Below are 19,490 nucleotides of genomic sequence, written 5' to 3' on the forward strand. Positions count from 1 at the left end.
AGCAATCAATAGGCCATTTACCCATGGTAGTAAACCCCCGGCCCAACCCCCTCCAGTCCTGCCTGAACCTTCCCCCTGACTGCTGCCCCTCTGCATAGCTATCCTGTAGGAGTACCGCCCCCAAAATGCTCTGAGGAGAAATCAACAGCGCAGCTCAAAAATAAGGTAGCCATTGGCACACTGATTTTAGAATCTCAGAATATGAGGACATTTTATTTGTAAGAAGAGTGGGGAGTAGGCCTCTTGCCCAAAAACATCAGTGGGGATCTTGTGGTTATTAATTGTAAAACATTAGGGTTGGTTCGTCGTCTAGTTAAGTGGGGTGCAAGCGTTCATATGTTGAGAGCTGTTATCAATAGGATTCTTCTACAAACTCTTGCAACCCAGGCAAGGGGTGGGGCCTGGGCCTTCGCTAGCAAGGTCAGATGCACCAGATGGTTATTCCATCACTATCTCTAATAGATTCTCCCATTGTCAAGCCTGGAGGGTATTGATTGACACCCAACTTTAATCACAGATGACAGCATTGCCAACAGGCCTGAGGAGGTGAGAGACGTACTTATTCCACCAATAGGTTCCACTATTGATGGGTTGCCTCCCATATCTCCCGTAGTCTCAGGTGCTGCCCTTTTCAGTAATCACATCCAATCCAAAATTGTTTCTTGGAATTTAGCAGGAATACTACCAAACTATCCTGCCCTGAATGGGGCCAGTTCATTAACACGTTTGACATCTGTCTGTTGTAGAAGACTTGGTCTTTTTTCCCACAGTTAAATTCAGGTTTTGTTAATTTTTCTCGGGTTGTAATTTCTATGGAGAAGGGCAGACCATCGGGGGGAGGGGGGAATAACAATCTGGATAAAAAATACTATACTTTGTGCTGCCAAAGTGATGGATTTGGGCCCTTTATCTGCAGTGTGTTAGTTTGACATTTTCACCTAGTGGTACTTTTTTATATTCAATGCTTATTGCAGGCCTGGGGGCGAGGGAGCCAAGTTGCAGGTCAGAGATCTGATAGGATCACAAATTCCAGTCCTAATCGTAGATTATTTTAAAATTGTTGCAGGTGATTTTAATTGCAAATTTGAGCCTTTGAGCACGTCCTTTGAGGTCCTTAATGGCAAGGAGGATCAAGTCTAGTCTTTGCTGTTGTGTAACAACTAAATGCTTTTACACTCAGCAATGGTCTCTGAGCCTGTAGCAGAAGATCTAATTCTGACAAAGAGGAGAGACACACATTTAATTGTTTACACTGTTCTAGTCTTATTGACTACATCCTGTTGGATATTAGATTTTGAACCGCTATGATTGATATGTTTGTGAGTCCCACCAAGACAGTGACCCCAATGCCCTGGTTTTAACCCTGGGGGCACTTGGCACTTCTCTTTTGAAGACCTCCGATGAACTTATTTGACAAAAGGCTCCTTCCTACTAATAAGCAATTCAGGCTTAAATGAAGCTTTCTGGTGGAATCTAAGGTAGTTTGAATAAGGTATATGGAGTGGTGTCCATGGGTCTTGATGCTGTGCTGGCTGAGAGGACACCTCTGGTGCAAAGAGATTCCATGTTGTGACTTAGTTCTATCCATAATTCCATGTTTGCTTCCCTAAGGAATCTCTTCTTAGTAGAAAAGAAGACTATCTCTAAAAGTAAGAAAGAGGCCTCCTGGTTCTCTAAACCTGCAGAATAGCCAAACATGCCATCTCTAAAGCCATAAAGCTGGGAATAGAAAGGTGATTTAGGAAGCCAGATTACCTTATAAAGCAAAGATTCTTAGCACCAAAAGAGCTTGGGACTGCACAAAATGGGATTTCATGCTGAGTGCCTTTAAAGGTAAACACTACTGCTCCTTTTGGTATATCCTTGCTAGTGGTGACTCTGAGGACCAAGCTTTGCTGGCTAATAATATTTCTGCTGCCGACTGGGTTGATCATTTTTCCATATTATATCAGGGGGCTGCTGTACTGGAACATCCTTAGGATGCGCCCTCTAGACTGACGGATAAAGACAGGTCCTGTGAAGCTGGCAGTGTTACCATGTTGGTCTCTGATTTTGAACTGAGGGCCCCGAATTTCTGTTTTATTTCCAGTGCTGAGATCAGCCAAGCTTTAGATTGGATTACTCCTAATAAAGTTTCATGGTCTGACAAGGTCCCTGGAAACCTCTTCATGGTGCAAAGGGATGTATGGTGCCCCTACTTCGCACTGTTTTTAATGCTATAATGGCTGGTGCTCCTACATCCCCTACCTGGGCAGGGGCTGCGATCATCTCAATTTTTTAAGAAGGGTTCCAGGTTCTTTCCCTCCAATTATAGGCCCATCAGTCTCATTAATAGCTCACAAAATGTATTCAGTCAGATTATTCTGGATAGGTTGTGTGAGTGGATAACTGATTCTGGTATGCTGAACACACTACATGCAGGCTTCCTGTATGGTATTGGAACCATTGACCAGGTGTTCCACCTTCAGCAGCTCTACTGGAAGCATGTTACCCTGGGGGGTGGTAAACTTTATGTGCTCTTTGTGGCCCTTCAGTCTACTTTTGACCTCATGCGAGAGTGTCCCTGTGGCATATGCCGGCAGAAATAGGGGTTCCAGCATACCTCTAGAGTGTCATTGTAAGGTTGCACACTAATAACTTTGCTAGGGTTGGATCTCAGATCCAGGTCCCAAGGTGAACTGACTGCCCCGTTCCAGTTAAATGAGGCGTGAGGTAAGGCTGCGGTACGGGGGACACTTTTTCTTTTTTATATTAACCCCTTCGCCGCGGCACGAATTGCTCATGACGGAACCACTCCGTCATGAGTCACGGGCGAGCTGTGCTCATGACGGAGTGGTTCCGTCACGACTCCGCCCACTTGCATTGTTCGCCCGCACAGGCGGGGAATCAGTGCCGCGTGGGTGGAGCGGCCGCCAACAGCCGCAGCATGACGGAACCACTCCGTCATGAGCACACGGCGCCCGTGGCTCATGACGGAGTGGTTCTGTCATGAGCAGGGAAGGGGTTAACAACCTGATGGCACAGTTAGAGAAACATGAGAGCGATGACCCGAGCCTAGCTGTTGAGAAGGTCCCGCCCATTCTGTTTGCAGATGATAACCTCCCGATCTCAAAATCTCCAACAGGGATTCAGAAGCTTCTGGATCATTTTGGGTTTTTCTGCAAACAAGGGGGCCTGGAGACCAAACTTGGCAAAATTAAGTACAGGGTATTCAATCCATGTCCAACAACCCGTCCTAATCAACTCTTAATGATTTATCGCTGGAGAAAGTCCAGGTGTTTGATTACATCGGGGTTACACTTACAGAGCATTTTGATTGGTCCCCCCGATGTTGAGAAGGGCAGGCTTGAATTAGAACAATATTCTTGAGGCATTGTAAGGATATTTTATTTACCCAATAGTACCAGCTTTTGAAATATACTTGCCAAGTTCTGGAGGTGACCTCATAAGGTGGGGAACTCTGGGGCAATAACAACGCCACATCCCTGAAGATTGTTAAAAAACATTTTATGCACATCCTTGATAACCTCCCTGTCAGTACCCAGCTTTTACTCTTACAGCTGGACTACGGCCCTAGATCTATTGTTGACTTAGTCGGTCTCAAACCACTCTTATATTGGCGCAGGCTTTGGATGGTTCCTGAGCTTCTACAGTATTGAAGGGCCAGTGAGGATGTCTTGTGGCAGACTATAGCCCATAAGATCTCCTGGCTTTGGTCTATTAGACTATGACTGCACCAGATTGGGTATCAGAACCTTTAGTCTAACCCTGTAGAAGCCATTGGGCTATCAAACCCCACAAAGGCAGGCACTCTTAAAGCCTCCTTTCTGGAGTATAAAGACTTATATAGTCTGGAAGTCTTCTTGGATGAGATGGAGTCCCCATTCGTTACGACACTTTATATTAAATTTCGCATTGGGTACTTTGCCACTCCGCTCTATGACAGCAAAGTGGAAGTGTGTCTCCAGTGAATCTAATGGGTCCTGTCAGGTGAAGGAAACAACTGAACATGTCGAATTCTTCTGTCCAACCTATTATGGTTACAGAAGGAAGTGTATCCTTCCTATATGTCGCATCCTGGGCCTCAGGGATCTCAGAGCTTCATTAGAATTTTAAGAAATGATCCAAGGCAATTTATTTTACTCTCTGTCTCATGGTTTTTCATGTTTATACGGAGGTTTAGGCATAAAAGGATGCCTTGTTGAAGGGCTTGTGCTTTATTACGCCCCCTAATTCTAGCTCGGGACCCCAGCATGCATCTGTATATTTATTGTTAATATTGTATATTAGCTTCTGATCTCCAGTCTTCAGATGAATTTGAATGAACTTTATCCTATAAAAAAAAAAATCAATGTATGTTATTGTTTTTATGTATTCTGGTCACTGTGATATTTCTATGTGCTTGTTTGTCGGTATAGCCAAATAAAGATCATTTGATTGATTGATTTATTGATATTTATTGTTACTCAACTCAGTGGTACTCACTTGCTTCGTATCAGAAGTTTGAAAGGCTGATAGCACTCACAACCTGTGTCTGTATTCATCAGGTCAAACACAGCTATCTGGGCTGGAAGCATGAATCCAAAGAGCCATCAGGTCTAAACGACTCTGCAACAGAAACGCCACTAATAGCATTTCCTTAGTGAAAGATTTTCAGTTGTTTTCCACACCTATCACACTCAATGCCAGCCTCACCCGGAAGGCGGCCATCAGCCAATGCAATGGCAGCACTAAATATAGTTTACCTAACACAGATAAAGGAGGTGGCCAGGTAGTAAGGTGTCTAGCAGGTCAGTCAATCAAAGCCTTGCAACCCGGAAGTGCTCTGGCCAGAGCAAAGGAAGAGTGTGGATCAGATCCAACTCAGAAATAGACAGGGGTGTCTACTGGAAACGGCCTTGTACAGACACTGAAACAAGCATTAGTCGGTGCTCAATGCGAGAGACAAATATTTTTAAAAGTTATGAAATAGTAACATGAATCAAAAACAAAGTCTCCTCTCTTTTCAAGAACCATATTGCTCTTTTAAATGAAGTGATGGCTGCACCCCTAAATTTAACAAATCAACTGAATAGCTGGACATCATCCCCAGCTAGGAAGCTGAAAAGAAAATAGCACGGTTGGTATAGCAGAGCTTCTTTATTCAGTCCGGTAGTACAGATCCCCCGGCAGCAACTGCCGTCCCAGTCTGTTCCACATTCCCTGCACGGAACCTTCATGTTCAGGTTCCGTGCAGAGAACCCGAACAGAACACCCGATCAGAACACCCAACACCCCCCCCTCCCTTCACAAAAAACACACCTAATTGCATAAAAACAATTACAACCCACATGAAACTGCATTGATCACAAAATACAGGAAATCAAAATCTAACATAGTCCTGTAATTCAACAGGAGATGACCTGGTTCTGGCAGGAAGAAACTTAGTCTTCAAGGGACCCTGTTGGGGAGCAAGGTTGCTTCCCGATGCACGACCCCTAGGAGTATCAATGCTGGGAGGTAGAATTGTACCTTGCGTATTGACACCAAATTTACTTCTCACAAACTCCACTTTGGGCTTAGGCACAACTGAAACAGCAGACTTATTCCAGACCTTGCCATTTTCCAGAACAACTACATGATCTCTCACTTTACTGACCTTAACAGGAGCAGAAAAATAAGAGAAACCCTTACAAACAAGCACTGGTTTCTTGATCCTTACCCAATCCCCTTCACACACAGAAGACTGCTTGGAACAATTAGAGCCATACTTGGCTTGAGTAGCAGCTCTAACATCCGCCACCGCTCCTAACCTTTGTGGATCCACCACCTTCCTTAGCATCCAATCTTTGTTGAGTTTGGAACCCGCAACTCTCCCCCTTAACGAGGAAAATGGACACATTCCAGTACTACAGTGTGGAGTAGTTCTCATTGCCCACAGCACATCCGAAATCACTACCTTCCAATCAAGACCATTTATGGAGGCCAACTGTAACTGTTCCTTGATGACACGATTAAAACGCTCAACTAACCCATTACTACGTGGATGATAAAGGGAGGTGAGTGTATGTTTGATCCCATGCCTCCTCAGAAAATCTTGCATTTCAGTAGACACTAACTGAGTACCATTATCCGTTATCAATTCCTCCGGAAATCCCTCCCGAAGGAAAACCTCCATCAGAAATTTGATAATGATACCAGAGTTGATTCCATCCACAAACCTAACCTCTGGCCACGTGGACATGTAATCAATAAGAACTAGCACATACTTGGCAGAACCCCCCAAACCACTGAATGGACCAGCCACATCAAAAGCCAATTTAAACCAAGGAGCTTCCTTGACAGGAATGGGACTGACCGAGGACGGGCAAGTTACTTGAGATTTGTCACTCAACACACTCGCACCACAATCTCTGACGCAATGTTCAATGGACCTATCAACACCCGGCCACCAAAAATCTTCCCTGACTCTCCGCTTCATTGCTCGAATACCCAAATGGCCTTCATGGGCTAAGTCTAAAACCTTCTTTCGTAATGACAAGGGAACAACCAGCAACCCACCCCTGCGCAAAATCCCATCAACCAGAGACAACTCTTCACTAATCCTCGAATACGGAATCAATTCCGAAGGAATAGTAGTACTGTTGGGCCAACCCTGAGTTACAAAATCAATTACCCTGCAAAGCTCAACATCCTCAGAAATGGCCAGTTTCCAATCCCCTTCAGATAAAGCAGCTCCCGTATCAGCTACAGTGCTGACTGCACACACCATTTCCAAAAAATCATTTGCAGGTTCACTGACACTTTCAGAAAGAGGCAACCTAGACAAACAGTCAGCCACACAATTCTTCACACCCGCCACATACTCCAGACGATAATTGAATTCATTTAATCTGTACTGCCACTTGGCAATACGAGGCGTAGCTCTCCCTCCACCTCTGGTGGTAAACAGGTCTACCAAAGGCTTGTGGTCAGTCCTGAGAACAAAACCATTACCCCACAGGAAATTCCGAAAATACTGTACACCCCACCATAGTGCTAAGGCTTCCTTTTCAATGGTAGATTAGGTTCCTTCGGCACCACGAAGTGTTCTAGAAGCAAAAGCAATAATCTCTTCCCTATTGTCTGATCTCTTCTGCATTAAAACAGCACCAAGACCAACATTGCTGGCGTCGGTGGTGACAATGCACTGGTCATTGATGTTGAAAAGTTTAAGTGGCTGTGCATGTACTATAGCCTCTTTGAGTAACTTGAAATCAGACGCACATTGATCAGACCACACATACTTCACATTCTTCCTAAGAAGACCACGCAGACATACAGTTCTATCTGAAAAGTTGGGTACAAATTTTGCGTAATACTCAACTAGCCCCAGAAAAGAGCGTAATTGATCCTTGTTCATAGGTTCAGGTGCATCCTTAATGGCATCAAGTAACTTCATTTTTGGTTCTACACCCTTAGCGGAGATATGGTGACCAAGGTAATCTACCCCCTCTTGAAGAAATCTGCATTTGTCTCTTCTTAACGTCAAACCACTAGACTTGACTATTTCTAATACGTGCCTGACCCTAGCATTGTGCTCCTGTATGGTCTTCCCGTGAATAAGAATATCGTCCTGGAAGAACACCACCCCCGCAGTGTTCTTGAACAGGTTTCCCATGAGACGTTGGAACACTGCGGAAGCCGATGCCAACCCAAACGGCATACGTAAATATCGGAAAGCTCCATCAGGAGTCACAAATGACGTAAGATGTCTGGAGTCCTTGCACAGTTCGACTTGGTGGTACGCAGAAGATATATCAAGAGAAGAAAAATACTTGCCACCCTCTAAAGTTGACAACATCTCATTGATGTTGGGTAGAGGTTGGCGATCCACCCAGATACAAGCATTCAGATCGCGCAAGTCTACACACATCCTAAGAGACTTATCGGCTTTGCGCGCTAAAACAATGGGTGACAACCATTCAGACCCTTCAATAGCTTCAATCACCCCCAACGCGCATAACCGTTCTAACTCATGTCTCAATTCACTACGCATACTAAGTGGTACCTTCCGTACCTTGTGCGCCACAGCTCTAGCACCTTCTTTGAGAACAATGCGGTGTTGAAATCCTTTAAGTTTGCCTAACTTTCCATTAAAAACCTCAGGGTAATTTTTGATCCAGTCATTCTCGACGCATACATCAGTCGTGATATTATGCATCGGAACAACATCCGAAAGACTAGCATAATACTGTCTAGCTTCCCGTTTGGATAGAACCATGTCAGCATGATTTGGATCAAGGATGATTCCAAGTTCACCTTGTTCATGCCATCCTAGCAAATTCGCACCCTCCTCCACAATGGATACAGTACCGAAAATACAATCACACTTGAATTCTAAGTTCCCCTTGAATTTGCCTATTACCTTCACTCTTTTGTCACCATAAGCAAAAATCCTTATACTTGAGTGAGCTACTGGGATGTCGCCCAAACCTTTAAAATCCTTGACGTTAATGAGAGTAAAAGGGGACCCGGAATCGGCAAGAAATTTCATGCCTTTACCATTCACATTTATAGTACACATGGGACTTTTCCTTCTTTGACCCTCTGCAATGGAAGCTATTTCTACTACCCCCTCTTCTTGTATAGATGACGAAGATAGCATTAATAACTCATAACATTCATCATCTTCATACACGCAGTCCTCTTCTATGGCCCTCACAGTACGTGGAAGTACTCTGTGGGGTAAAGTTGCTTTGCACATACGTGCTAAGTGTCCCTTCTTCCCACACTTGAAGCAAGTCTGATTGATGGCGTAACAAAACTTGAAATTTCCCAGATGAGAGGTGCTACCGCAACGATAACATGAAGGATGTTGTTCCACTCTTGTTTTCGGGGAATTAGGCACGGATGGTGTCCGGGAAGCATTGACGTTAGTACCCTTGACTGATTTAACAGGAGCTTTAGTGGTAACCAACTTGATTTCAGATGCAGATGTGGTTGCAGACGCCGATACAGGTGTATTTAACTCCTTCATACAGAGTTGTGAATGTTCAACACTCTTTGCCAAGATAAGAGCAGTCTCAAGGTCAGGATCATCAGAGGATAGAAGTTTCTGTTGAACTTTCTTGTCACATGTGCGTTCAATGAGTTGATCGCGAATTATTTCATCACGAAATTCCCTATAATTACACTTGAGAGCCAAAATTCTGAGAGCAGCAACAAAGTAATCAATAGATTCACCAGGCATCTGTGCACACTGCAAAAATGTGTGCCATTCCAGAACAACATTGCGCTTAGGATTAAACCTTTTGTCAAGAGTTTTTACCAACGAAGCATAGTCATCAACAATTAGTGAATCACCATCTTCACCTCCGCTGGTGCACGTCCACACCGACTCCAGGGGTAGAGTTTGCAAAATTGACCTGGCCTCAGCACCTACATTGTACATAAGTAAGGCCTTCTTTTTTTTAGATGTGAAAGTATCACCATCGATTGCTTCCAGATAAGCTTCAAAAGTGGCCTTCCATTGTTGCCATAGCATAGGAGGAGGACCAGATAACTGTAGAAATGGAGGTGGAGCAGAAATGTTATCCATTGTTAATCTTGCGTGGGTGAGTTGCTGCCACTTAAGATAAACACTATCCTGCAAATGTCACTTTGGAATCTTTCCACTGTTAGTAAAAGTGTCTTTTAAACTTAGGACATCAAAATTGTCTTATTTTACTTAAAAATGCTTTCTTGTGTACATAGCTTTTATTTCCACAGAGTTTTGGATATTTTCCTTTTATATTATTGTATCAGCAATATCCACTGGTAATACTTCGCTCTAGCAAGGCAAACTGAACTTGAAAAACAGTAGCGCATGAAATGCCAAAGCGCTGAAATCCTCACACAGCCTTCGACCGAAGCGCATGCTTTAAAAGCGCAACGGTTGCCAAGGTGACCGTAAACAGCAGGAGCAAGGAGAGGAAGACACGCGATGACGCTCGCACTGACGCCGCGCGTCGATATACGCGCCGAACAAATCACAAGGAAACGGAAAGGAAAGGCAAAAAGACGTCTCACTCCTGAGGATCGCTGGCAGGAAGAACAGCAGGGAAGGATTCCAGATCCACCAACATTCAAGCTCCACAAAGTTCAATTCCTTCGTGTCTGCCGTATCGACAGCAATCGAGGAAGGAAAACGGCAGAGCAGGAACACATGGAGGGAGACTGGACACCGGACCAGCCCGTCGCCAATGAAAAGAAAATAGCACCGTTGGTATAGCAGAGCTTCTTTATTCAGTCCGGTAGTACAGATCCCCCGGCAGCAACTGCCGTCCCAGTCTGTTCCACATTCCCTGCACGGAACCTTCATTCCAGGTTCCGTGCAGAGAACCCGAACAGAATACCCGATCAGAACACCCAACAGAAGCATAAAACTGATTCTCTGCATGAGCGCAATTCCAGGCGGCTAAACATTTGTTTCAACATAGGACCACGGGCCGCATACAAGGAGGGACACAAACAAATAACATGCGCTAAGGATGCTAAGCGATAATCATATAACAGGCAGTTTAGTGAACAGTTCCAGTTTCCCAAGCTAGTTTTATATTCACGAATTGAGAGCAGCTAAAGTCTGATACAAATAGGCAACGACAGTGGAAAACTAAAATAGGGTTGAATATGGTTTCTATCAAGTAGTTACATTTATTCATGCACATTTCTCGGCACTTAATGTGGTGAAACGTCCACCTACTGCAAATCTGTTGGTTTGTCACTTAAGCATCCATTTAGTGTAGATTCTGTGGGCCTCATTTATGGCATTTTGGCGTAGGGCAGAACAGCAAGGCACCTTGCCGCAATGCCCTAAGCCAAAGTGAAAGGGCAGGAATGCACCGTAGTTAAGCAATAAGGTGCATTTCTGTCTTTTCAGCCTGCGCTGGAGCCGTTTCGTCAGCCTACCATTAGCCTACCGCCAACGTAGGCACCCTTGCGCCAGGGTGCAAGGGTGCCTCCATTGCAGGCAGGATTGTTTTTGTGCAGGAAGGGCACCTTCCTACAAAAAAAAGAATCCTAAGAGTTATTTTCCTCTTTCTATGTGTGATGTAGAATGCAGCACACATGAGGCAAAACGAGAAGAAGTGAAGTTATTTCTCCTCACTACGCCTTGATGCTTCCCTAGGTTTACATGTTTTAGAAAATCTGGGGCGGCATCAAATTCCATGTGTGTTGCGTGGTAAAATACACCGACACGTCCATGGAACTAAGGGCGGATTCTCCCCCAAGTGTGGAGACTCCACCAGGAGTGCAGAGACTCTGCACTCATAACTTTAGTACACAAAAATACCTTTGTGACTAGGGCCCCCAGGGAGAATGTGATCCATTGAGGTGGAGGGTAGGCCGAGTCCGGCAAAGCAAGCATTTTCTTTTTTGGTTTATAAATGATCTGATGCCAGAAAGCAAAGAAAAATACACTTTCTGTAATGTGTTACTGCTTTTTAAACACAGCATTATGGTGGGGAGGAAACACTGCAGTTTTTCCCAACTTGGGGCCATAAGTGTTAACATTAGGAATAGGGATCACCAAACTGCGATTTACAATTAGGAAACCGCTATTCCTGATGTATGAAACTTTTTTGTTCAATTAGCAATATCTAGAGGGTTGCAAATCAACCTATCTCATCAATATTAATGAGATAGGTCGCAAATTGTGACCCAATGGGAATGATAGCCATCACAGGGGATGGTGTTCTGCTGGAGTCATTAGACCACCATGTCTGATTGCTTTTATATAAACACAAAGGTCCCTACTGACAATAAAATGAATGATGATAAAGTATGCAAAGTAGCTCTTTGTATGATTTGTGATTACCTTTTTTTTTAATATTTTGCCCTGTTCTGCCCTAAGGAATCCACACTTGAGTATTTAACTTCTTGGTTAATACTTTCAGACTAATGCGGATGTCCCAAGTTTTGATGTTTCTCCTAAATTCACCGAATCATTGAGTTGTCCTGGATGTAGGACTCGGATTGTTTTCTCCTATTATCGTGGTGAAATCACAGGCATGTTTTGTACTCAAATTCCTAGAATGGCCTCACACAGGACGATTATCTTGGTAGAGACAACTTTTTTCACACCTTCTATAGTGGTCACATTAGGGATGTTTAGGTATGTTTCTCTCTTATTGATTAATGACACATGTCCCTCATGTTTATTTTCTCTTTGATACAAGTGATCTCATTTTTCTTAAGCAAGTCTCATTTGTGAAACATAACCTTTAGCCCGCTCAGGTGAGCTGCCAGCTTCTATATATTTTCATGTGACTTTCTTTCTGAGCCACTTTCCCTTTGCACAGACAATTCCTACTTTCTGTCTTAAGAAAGTCCCTGTCAAAATGATGTCTTTTGGGGTAAAAATGCTGACCAATATGTCTCAACCACATCTTTTTTTTTTTAAAGCACTCTTTATGGAAAAAAACTATGATTTGACTGGATATTATATTTGTGTGCATTAAAATCTTGCCCTGTTGGTTGAGTTTTCAATCCATGTGATGCACACTATTTATCTATGCACATTTCTTCACTTTCTTTCACTTGTACTGCCCTGCCACATGTAGCACCCTGTCACTTGTTGGAATTGTCAGACGAGGGGTGGGCGGAGCTCGCAGAGTTGCACTTCACGGAGTTCCTTTGAGTCACATAAAAACTCTGTGTGATTCCGCGGAGTTCCGTTCCACCCGCGATGATAGTGTTTTGCTTAGTTCTGAGCAGCATGCGCCCCCTCAGTCTCTCTTCTCCCACATCCTAGACTCAGGGCACAGCTTTCACGGGCTGAGAAAGAAATCCCCCAGGATACCTTAAACACATGTCAGAAGCATTCTAAGGCAGCTTCTGGCAAGGGGCTTTTACCTGGCTGTGTACCTGTCTGTACCCAGCTTTGACAGGAGCTGCGCACTGACTCTAGGTGAAGCAGGGATCTCACTTCACAGACACTGCCAGGAAAGTGCTGCCCAGAAAGGAGTTTTTATGCAGGCGCCAGGAAGGAGCATGGAGCGGAGGTGGAGGGGAAGGAACGTGCATGCTTCACACAGAATACATAGACTATATTCCTGCCTGTCCCAAGGGAAGAGCAGATGTGCAACGGGGGTCCGAGCCACACTGGCGTTGCAAATTGCACTCCTTTGGTAAAGCTGTTGAGTGCACATAATTTTAGGAAATACGTATTCTGTATTTGGCGCCACATAGTGCGATGCATTTGTTAGGGGAGTTGTTCCATGGTGCCTATGAGACTTGCGAATGCCTGCACTTGGAGGCATTGTGTGGTTTAGGCATGATTTTAACTTCGGGGAAGTCTCGGTGTCACTTGCACTAACTTGGCAGTGCACTGCGGTTTGGGTATAGCGAGCAACACGGATGTTGGGATGGCACCGCATTTTTGGTTGAGGAATGTGTCATCGAACATCAGCATGAATGCATAAGCAATGACCCGCCATTTCGGGGGGCCATTTTGCTTTGGACATTGGTGTCAGGAAAGACAAGCAACATTGGCCACCTTTATAAATTGAGCAATGCGTCATGAGTGACTTGCAACATTCTCCGATATTTTCTATTGGAAATCGCATCGGCGGGCTAGGGGTTGGAGGCAAACTCTACCACATGGCGAATCATATTTTTTTGCAAAAATCCGGGTTCCTAACAGATTGGCAAAACTCGGTGCACTCCGCCCACGGAGCAGAGTTAACCGCCCACCCCTAGTCATATGAGGATTATGAATACGATTATTCCAATCATTAATATTAAATATTTTTTTAATACTTTTTCATCATTCATTTTTTGTCAGTGGGGACCTTTGTATGGAACTACCTATTTGCTACCTATTTGCTACATCTTTATTGACCCTGGAACACCGTTTATACGAATGGCTTGTATATCCTAATTCCTTGAGAGTACAGGGTTGGTTTCCCCTTTCTGGTACTGCTTTTAAATAAAGCAATCTTTTTTTGTGAAATGCAGCCTGTTTTCCTTAAAGAAAAATGGAATGTGTTTCAAAAAGTAAATTGATCTTTTAAATTAAATTATTTAAGAGCAGGCAGTGATCTGTGAGACAAGTGTCTGCTCTTAAAAAAATGCTTTTTTATAATTCTCAAAGGGGGAGAGGTCCCTCTGGGATCCCTTCCCATTTGAGAACAAATTTCCACTTCCTTTGTTAAATATTAATGTTTTGTGACTGCATTTCGTTCGGAAAGCATTAATACATACCACTAAGAAATAGTCCAGTATTTGGAAAGGATGCCCTAAAAACGCCCGTTCCAAACATTGAATCGTATACCCAAATTGTGTTTCTGAATAATTGCACTTTGGCGTTTGAACATTAAAAGAAGCATTTTTGAAATCACAAACAACCCAATTCTGAAAATCAGGCTATTTGCGACCTGAAAAATGCTTTGTACATCTGGGCCAAGGTCCCTATGTTTACAACTTAGGGACACACCATACTACGAATATTGTAGAGCCTTAAGTCTGAGCCATAATAAAGTACTCTGAGTTAGAATGGAGTTTGAGTGAATTTACTGACTCAGCAATAAAACTAGTCAATGTATGCCTTTTGGATCACAGCGTAGAAATTCAGATAGAAATAGTGAGATCCTGCAGCAAGAGATGACATGTTGGGCACCTTAGCATTCCTCCCTATCCACAATGGTGCGTACATGTGGCTACATATTTGTGCAAAATCACCTCTATTTCAAAATGTATGCTGATCCAATCTGGATCCACCTAGGGGTGGATTGAGGGACCATGATATAGAAGACATGACAGCACATCCACAATCTCAAAACTCCTTTTTGATGCAGCCCTTCTAGTACCATCCCCTAATGGTTATCCTTCAAAGTTCAATTGCTTGCAGATACTCAGCTCCTTCAAAGCCACCTACTATGGAGTGAATGTCTTACCCTCCTCCTTCATTAAAGGTCACAGAATTCATCTTCCCCGAATCCCTCAAGACAGTTCATTTTCTCCCACTACTGAAGAAAACCATACTAGGCCTTGAAGACTACACTAACTACTCACACACCACTTACTTACCCTTTAGCGGTAAGACCATTGAAAAAACAGTCGGGTTCAATTCTAAGATCACACCAACCATCTCCCGAACAACTACCAATCTGCTTTCAGGTCACACTACAGCACAGAGACAGCTATTTTACACATTGAAGAACACCTCCTGACCACAAATGAAGATGACCTCTGCCTTCTGACATTGCTGGATATCTCAGCCACCTTTGACCCAAATGACCATCCCCATACCACCTGAATCAATATCTTGAAGTTTCAAATGGGATTTACTGGTATCGTCTTTCACTGGTTCTCTTTTTGACCAACCAACCAAAAGTAGTTAGTTCACACAATCACCTCAAGGTCCAAAAACATCTCTATCACTTGCAGAATTCACTAAGGTTCCATCTTGCCCTCCGACATCGTCAGCCTTTTTATGAAGCTCTTTATGGATTTACTCACTGATTACTGCATCAATCTTCACAATTAGGCAGAAGATAACCAACATTATTTTGCTACAGACAGCCAATACCTCACACACTTCCTGCACCTCATCCAACTTGGATGTCCAGCACCTAGCTGGAGCTCAAAACCATCAAAACAGCAACAACTAGTCCTAACCTGGTGTAATGAGATGCACTTGATGGCTTTGAAAAGTGTGGAATGAAGAACAACTCAGGAGTTAACGTCTATGCCACTGAAATTATGCAAATTTGTAGCCAAACAATTGTCTACATATTCATGAATATGCTTTATGTGCCATATGAACTACCATCAATTCCTGTCTATCAGTATACAAGATATTCATCTGCTGTGCACAGAGGTCCATCTATAAGATATTATGAAATGGAATACATTACTATTCTGCACCCAGTACACCTAGACACATCTTAAGCAATGGGCACCTTGTCCCCGTTTGCGCCACTGCACACCTTTAAACAAGTGTGCCAGGTGCACACAGGGACAGTAAACCCCGTTACAAATAATTGGCTGTCCTCAAAGTAGCTGAGAACTCTCACTGCCCCGAAGGCAGTGCATTAGGGAAATACAGAACAGCTGTTTGATTCAGTCACTCAGTTTTTCTCTGCGCAGAAGACACTCCCCTGCACTCTAAAGAGGGGACAGAGAGCCCCTTGCAGGCAAGTGAAGTGAGTGACTGCACCCACCTGCAGAGGGATGTCTGGGGTTCCATGTGACCCCCTTCATTGCCTGGAAGAGGTCGCACTCAGGGGACACACTGACTGTGTGCAATTGTTTTGTGGCACAGTCAGTGCACCTCCTGACGGCATTTTTGCCTCTGCTCCCATGCCCATAATTCGGCACGGGTGCAGAGGCCAAGTATTTTCCCTATTAGCATGGGGCCACAACCCCATGCAAATGAGTTCATGCCCCCTGAAGATAGCACCAATGCTTAATCTGCACTGGTGCTATCTGTATAACAGAAGAGATCACAGATGTGTTTGCACCTTCTTCTTTAATACTGCTGTGCCCTGGTGGAGCAGGAAAAAGATGCACAAGCCTGTTGATCCCCCAGGGCACTTATTGTTATACAGCCCCAGGTACTGTGCCACAGGACAGCTTCACTTCCAGTAGTGTTTCTAGAGATGGCAATCTTTAGTGTGTGCTTTTAATTTTTGATCTCTCTCATTCTATGAGTGATTGTGCCATAAAATGCCAGTGCTCTATTTTTCTGTCTGTCTCTCTCTCATCTCTCTACCTTCCTCTCTCTTTTTCTCACTTCTATTTCTCTGTCCACTTTCCCTATACCTTTCTGTCTATTGCTCCCTCCCACTGCACCCTTCATTCTTCCTCACAGTTATCTCTTCCATGTCACACTCACTTTCATTTATTCTACTAATCATTCTTATTATCGCTGACTCACAGGGACTTATTCACAAACTGCATGTTGTAATACACTTAGTAGTACTACAATAGTACTACTCTTGTACTACAGAATAATATTACGAAAGGGGTTGAAGGAAGAGTTGAAGGGTGAACTCACTAGAGTTGGTAGATGAGCATCCTTACAAGATCCTATTCAGCTGAATTGTTCAATGGGCAGTGGTCTCCAAGAATGATGAATGGAACATCAGAAACAATCTCAGACCTAACCTCCTCAAAGGCCTGCTTTTGGGATGGCATCAACGGCTTCTACTCCAGAAGAGGAGCCAATGCAAGTAGCTCATGCTCAAGGTCCTTTGACAGAGGAGGTCAAGACAAGAAATCATAAGCAGGGACTAAGCTTTGATTGTGATCAGAAAGCCTATCTTTTGAACTCTTGTTCAGTATGCCTGGTTTGTCAAATCCAAGGGCCAAGAAATTAGGAAGTTCGTCCCTAGAGCAGGGAATAAGGGCAAGTGTGAATCAGAAACTCCTCTTACATCCTCTGGGTTGGTCCTACCGCAAGGGTAAATTCGGATTTAGTCACAACATCTTTTAGCTCCCATTCTTCTTCAATATGGTCTTTCCAATGTCTATAGGGATATTCACTGGGCTTCAAATGATCAAATTACAGTCCAAAAGAATGAAGTTCTAGTTGCCCTGAAAGGGGCTGACAGGACTCTAATTGCTCCTCACATAATGACTAAGGAAACTCAGGTTTTGTCTCCCCGGATCACTGCCCATCAAGAGAAACTCACCTTTGATTTAATTTCCTCTCCTCATTATCCTACTATTTTGAGAATCAACTGGCTAGCCCAGCACAATCCATATTTACATTGGTTGGCAAAGACCTTGTTCTTGTGCTCAGTGTCTTGTGTCTCTCATTGTACTTCTTTTCACCTATGTTATGCTGAAGGTTCTAAAATCCTTCTTTGGACTTCCACAATTTTCTGAAATCCCACAAATCTATTATGAATACCTTTTCGTGTTTCAAGAGTCATCTACCAAGAAGTTACCACTGCATCAACCTTTTGATCACACTATTAAAATCCTTCCTGAGGCTTTAGTTCTCCATGGGCACATAGCATCCTTATTGTCTTTGGAAAGTCAATCACTGATTGAATATCTTGAATTTAAGGTAAAGAAAAGTCTGATTACTCCATCTAGAAACTCCTGCTGGAGCCTTTTTGTTTTTTTGTGCCAAAACTTTCTTCAGAACACTGGCTCTGTATCGATTATAGGGGTTTAAACCTGGTGACTATCAAAGAACTTTATTGCTCGTCCCTCTTTCTGACATTCTGTAGGCTGTCCAAAAAGATAACATTTTCACTAAATTGGATCCGAGAGGAGGTTACCACTTAATCCAGATCCGATCAGGTGATAAGTAGAATACAGCATTTAGAGCACCTTTGGAACATTACGAATATCAGGTGATGTCATTTGGCCTCAGTGATGCCCCTGCTATCTTCCAGTGTTTTATAAATACAGTCTTCGCAGACTTGATTGTCCAGACAAGGGTAATCTTCATAGACCCCATTCTTATTTTTTCTACAAATACAGCAGACCATTCATCACATGTCAAACAAGCTCTGCAGTATATGAGAGAGATTGTTGTCCAAACCTGTAAAATGCCTATATGGGAAGGATTCAGTGGATTTGGGCTATATTCTTTCATCTGAAGGACAGCTATGGACTCTTGGAAGGCTCAGTCATCCTGGATTGGCCCATGTTGTCTTCTATTAAGGCAACACAAAGCTTTTTAGGCCAATCAAATTATTAGTGGAAAGTCCTACAGTATTTTTCCAAGCTTGTCTCTCCAATCACCGATCTACTCAAGAAGAACGAGCCCTTTCAGTGGAATCATTGTACTACCTTTGCTTAAAAAAACTCAAGAAAGAATAAATTTGCACTTCCATTTTGCAACAACCCGATGTCTTCAATCCCTTTATTAATGAGACCAGTGCCTCAGACCCATATATACGAACTGTTTTTATCCAGCTTGGGCAGGATGGCGCAGAACATCCAATCCTCTTTTTCTCTCCAAAATGTTCCCAGCAAAAAGAAACTCTCCCGTTCTGGAGATACAATTTTTTGCCATAAAACCAGCTTTTATAGAATGGAGACATGTTTTACTTTGCACTCAATTTCGTATAACAGTGTACACTGATCGCTGAAATCTTCAAATTTGTTAACAGGAGAAATATCAGAATATTAGACAAGTCTGCTGAGCATTCTCCTTTTAACAATTACATTTTTTTCTTACCTACAGTCCCTGTTCCAAAAATGTTATTTCAGATTCCTTATTCAAACAATATAATTCCAGGACTGTTGAAAAAATCATTGCTCCTCAAGTCTTCATTTCCTCTACTACCTCTACATTTCTTGAGTCAATTCAGGAAACCAAACGTATCAATCTCCATGTACTATTAAACAGTTTTTCGCGATTTCAGTCAAATAATATAAATGGTCTGATTTGTATTAAAAACAAACTCTTCATTCCTTCAAAACATTCCCAAAGAATTGTAGTTCATCTAAAACATCATATATGAATCTACGGACACAGAGGTAAAAAGGCCACAGAAGAATTTTTTTGTTTAAGAAATTTTTAT

The sequence above is a fragment of the Triturus cristatus genome, chromosome 2_1 (genome assembly GCF_964204655.1).
Source record: "Triturus cristatus chromosome 2_1, aTriCri1.1, whole genome shotgun sequence".
NCBI classification, from domain to species: domain Eukaryota; kingdom Metazoa; phylum Chordata; class Amphibia; order Caudata; family Salamandridae; genus Triturus; species Triturus cristatus.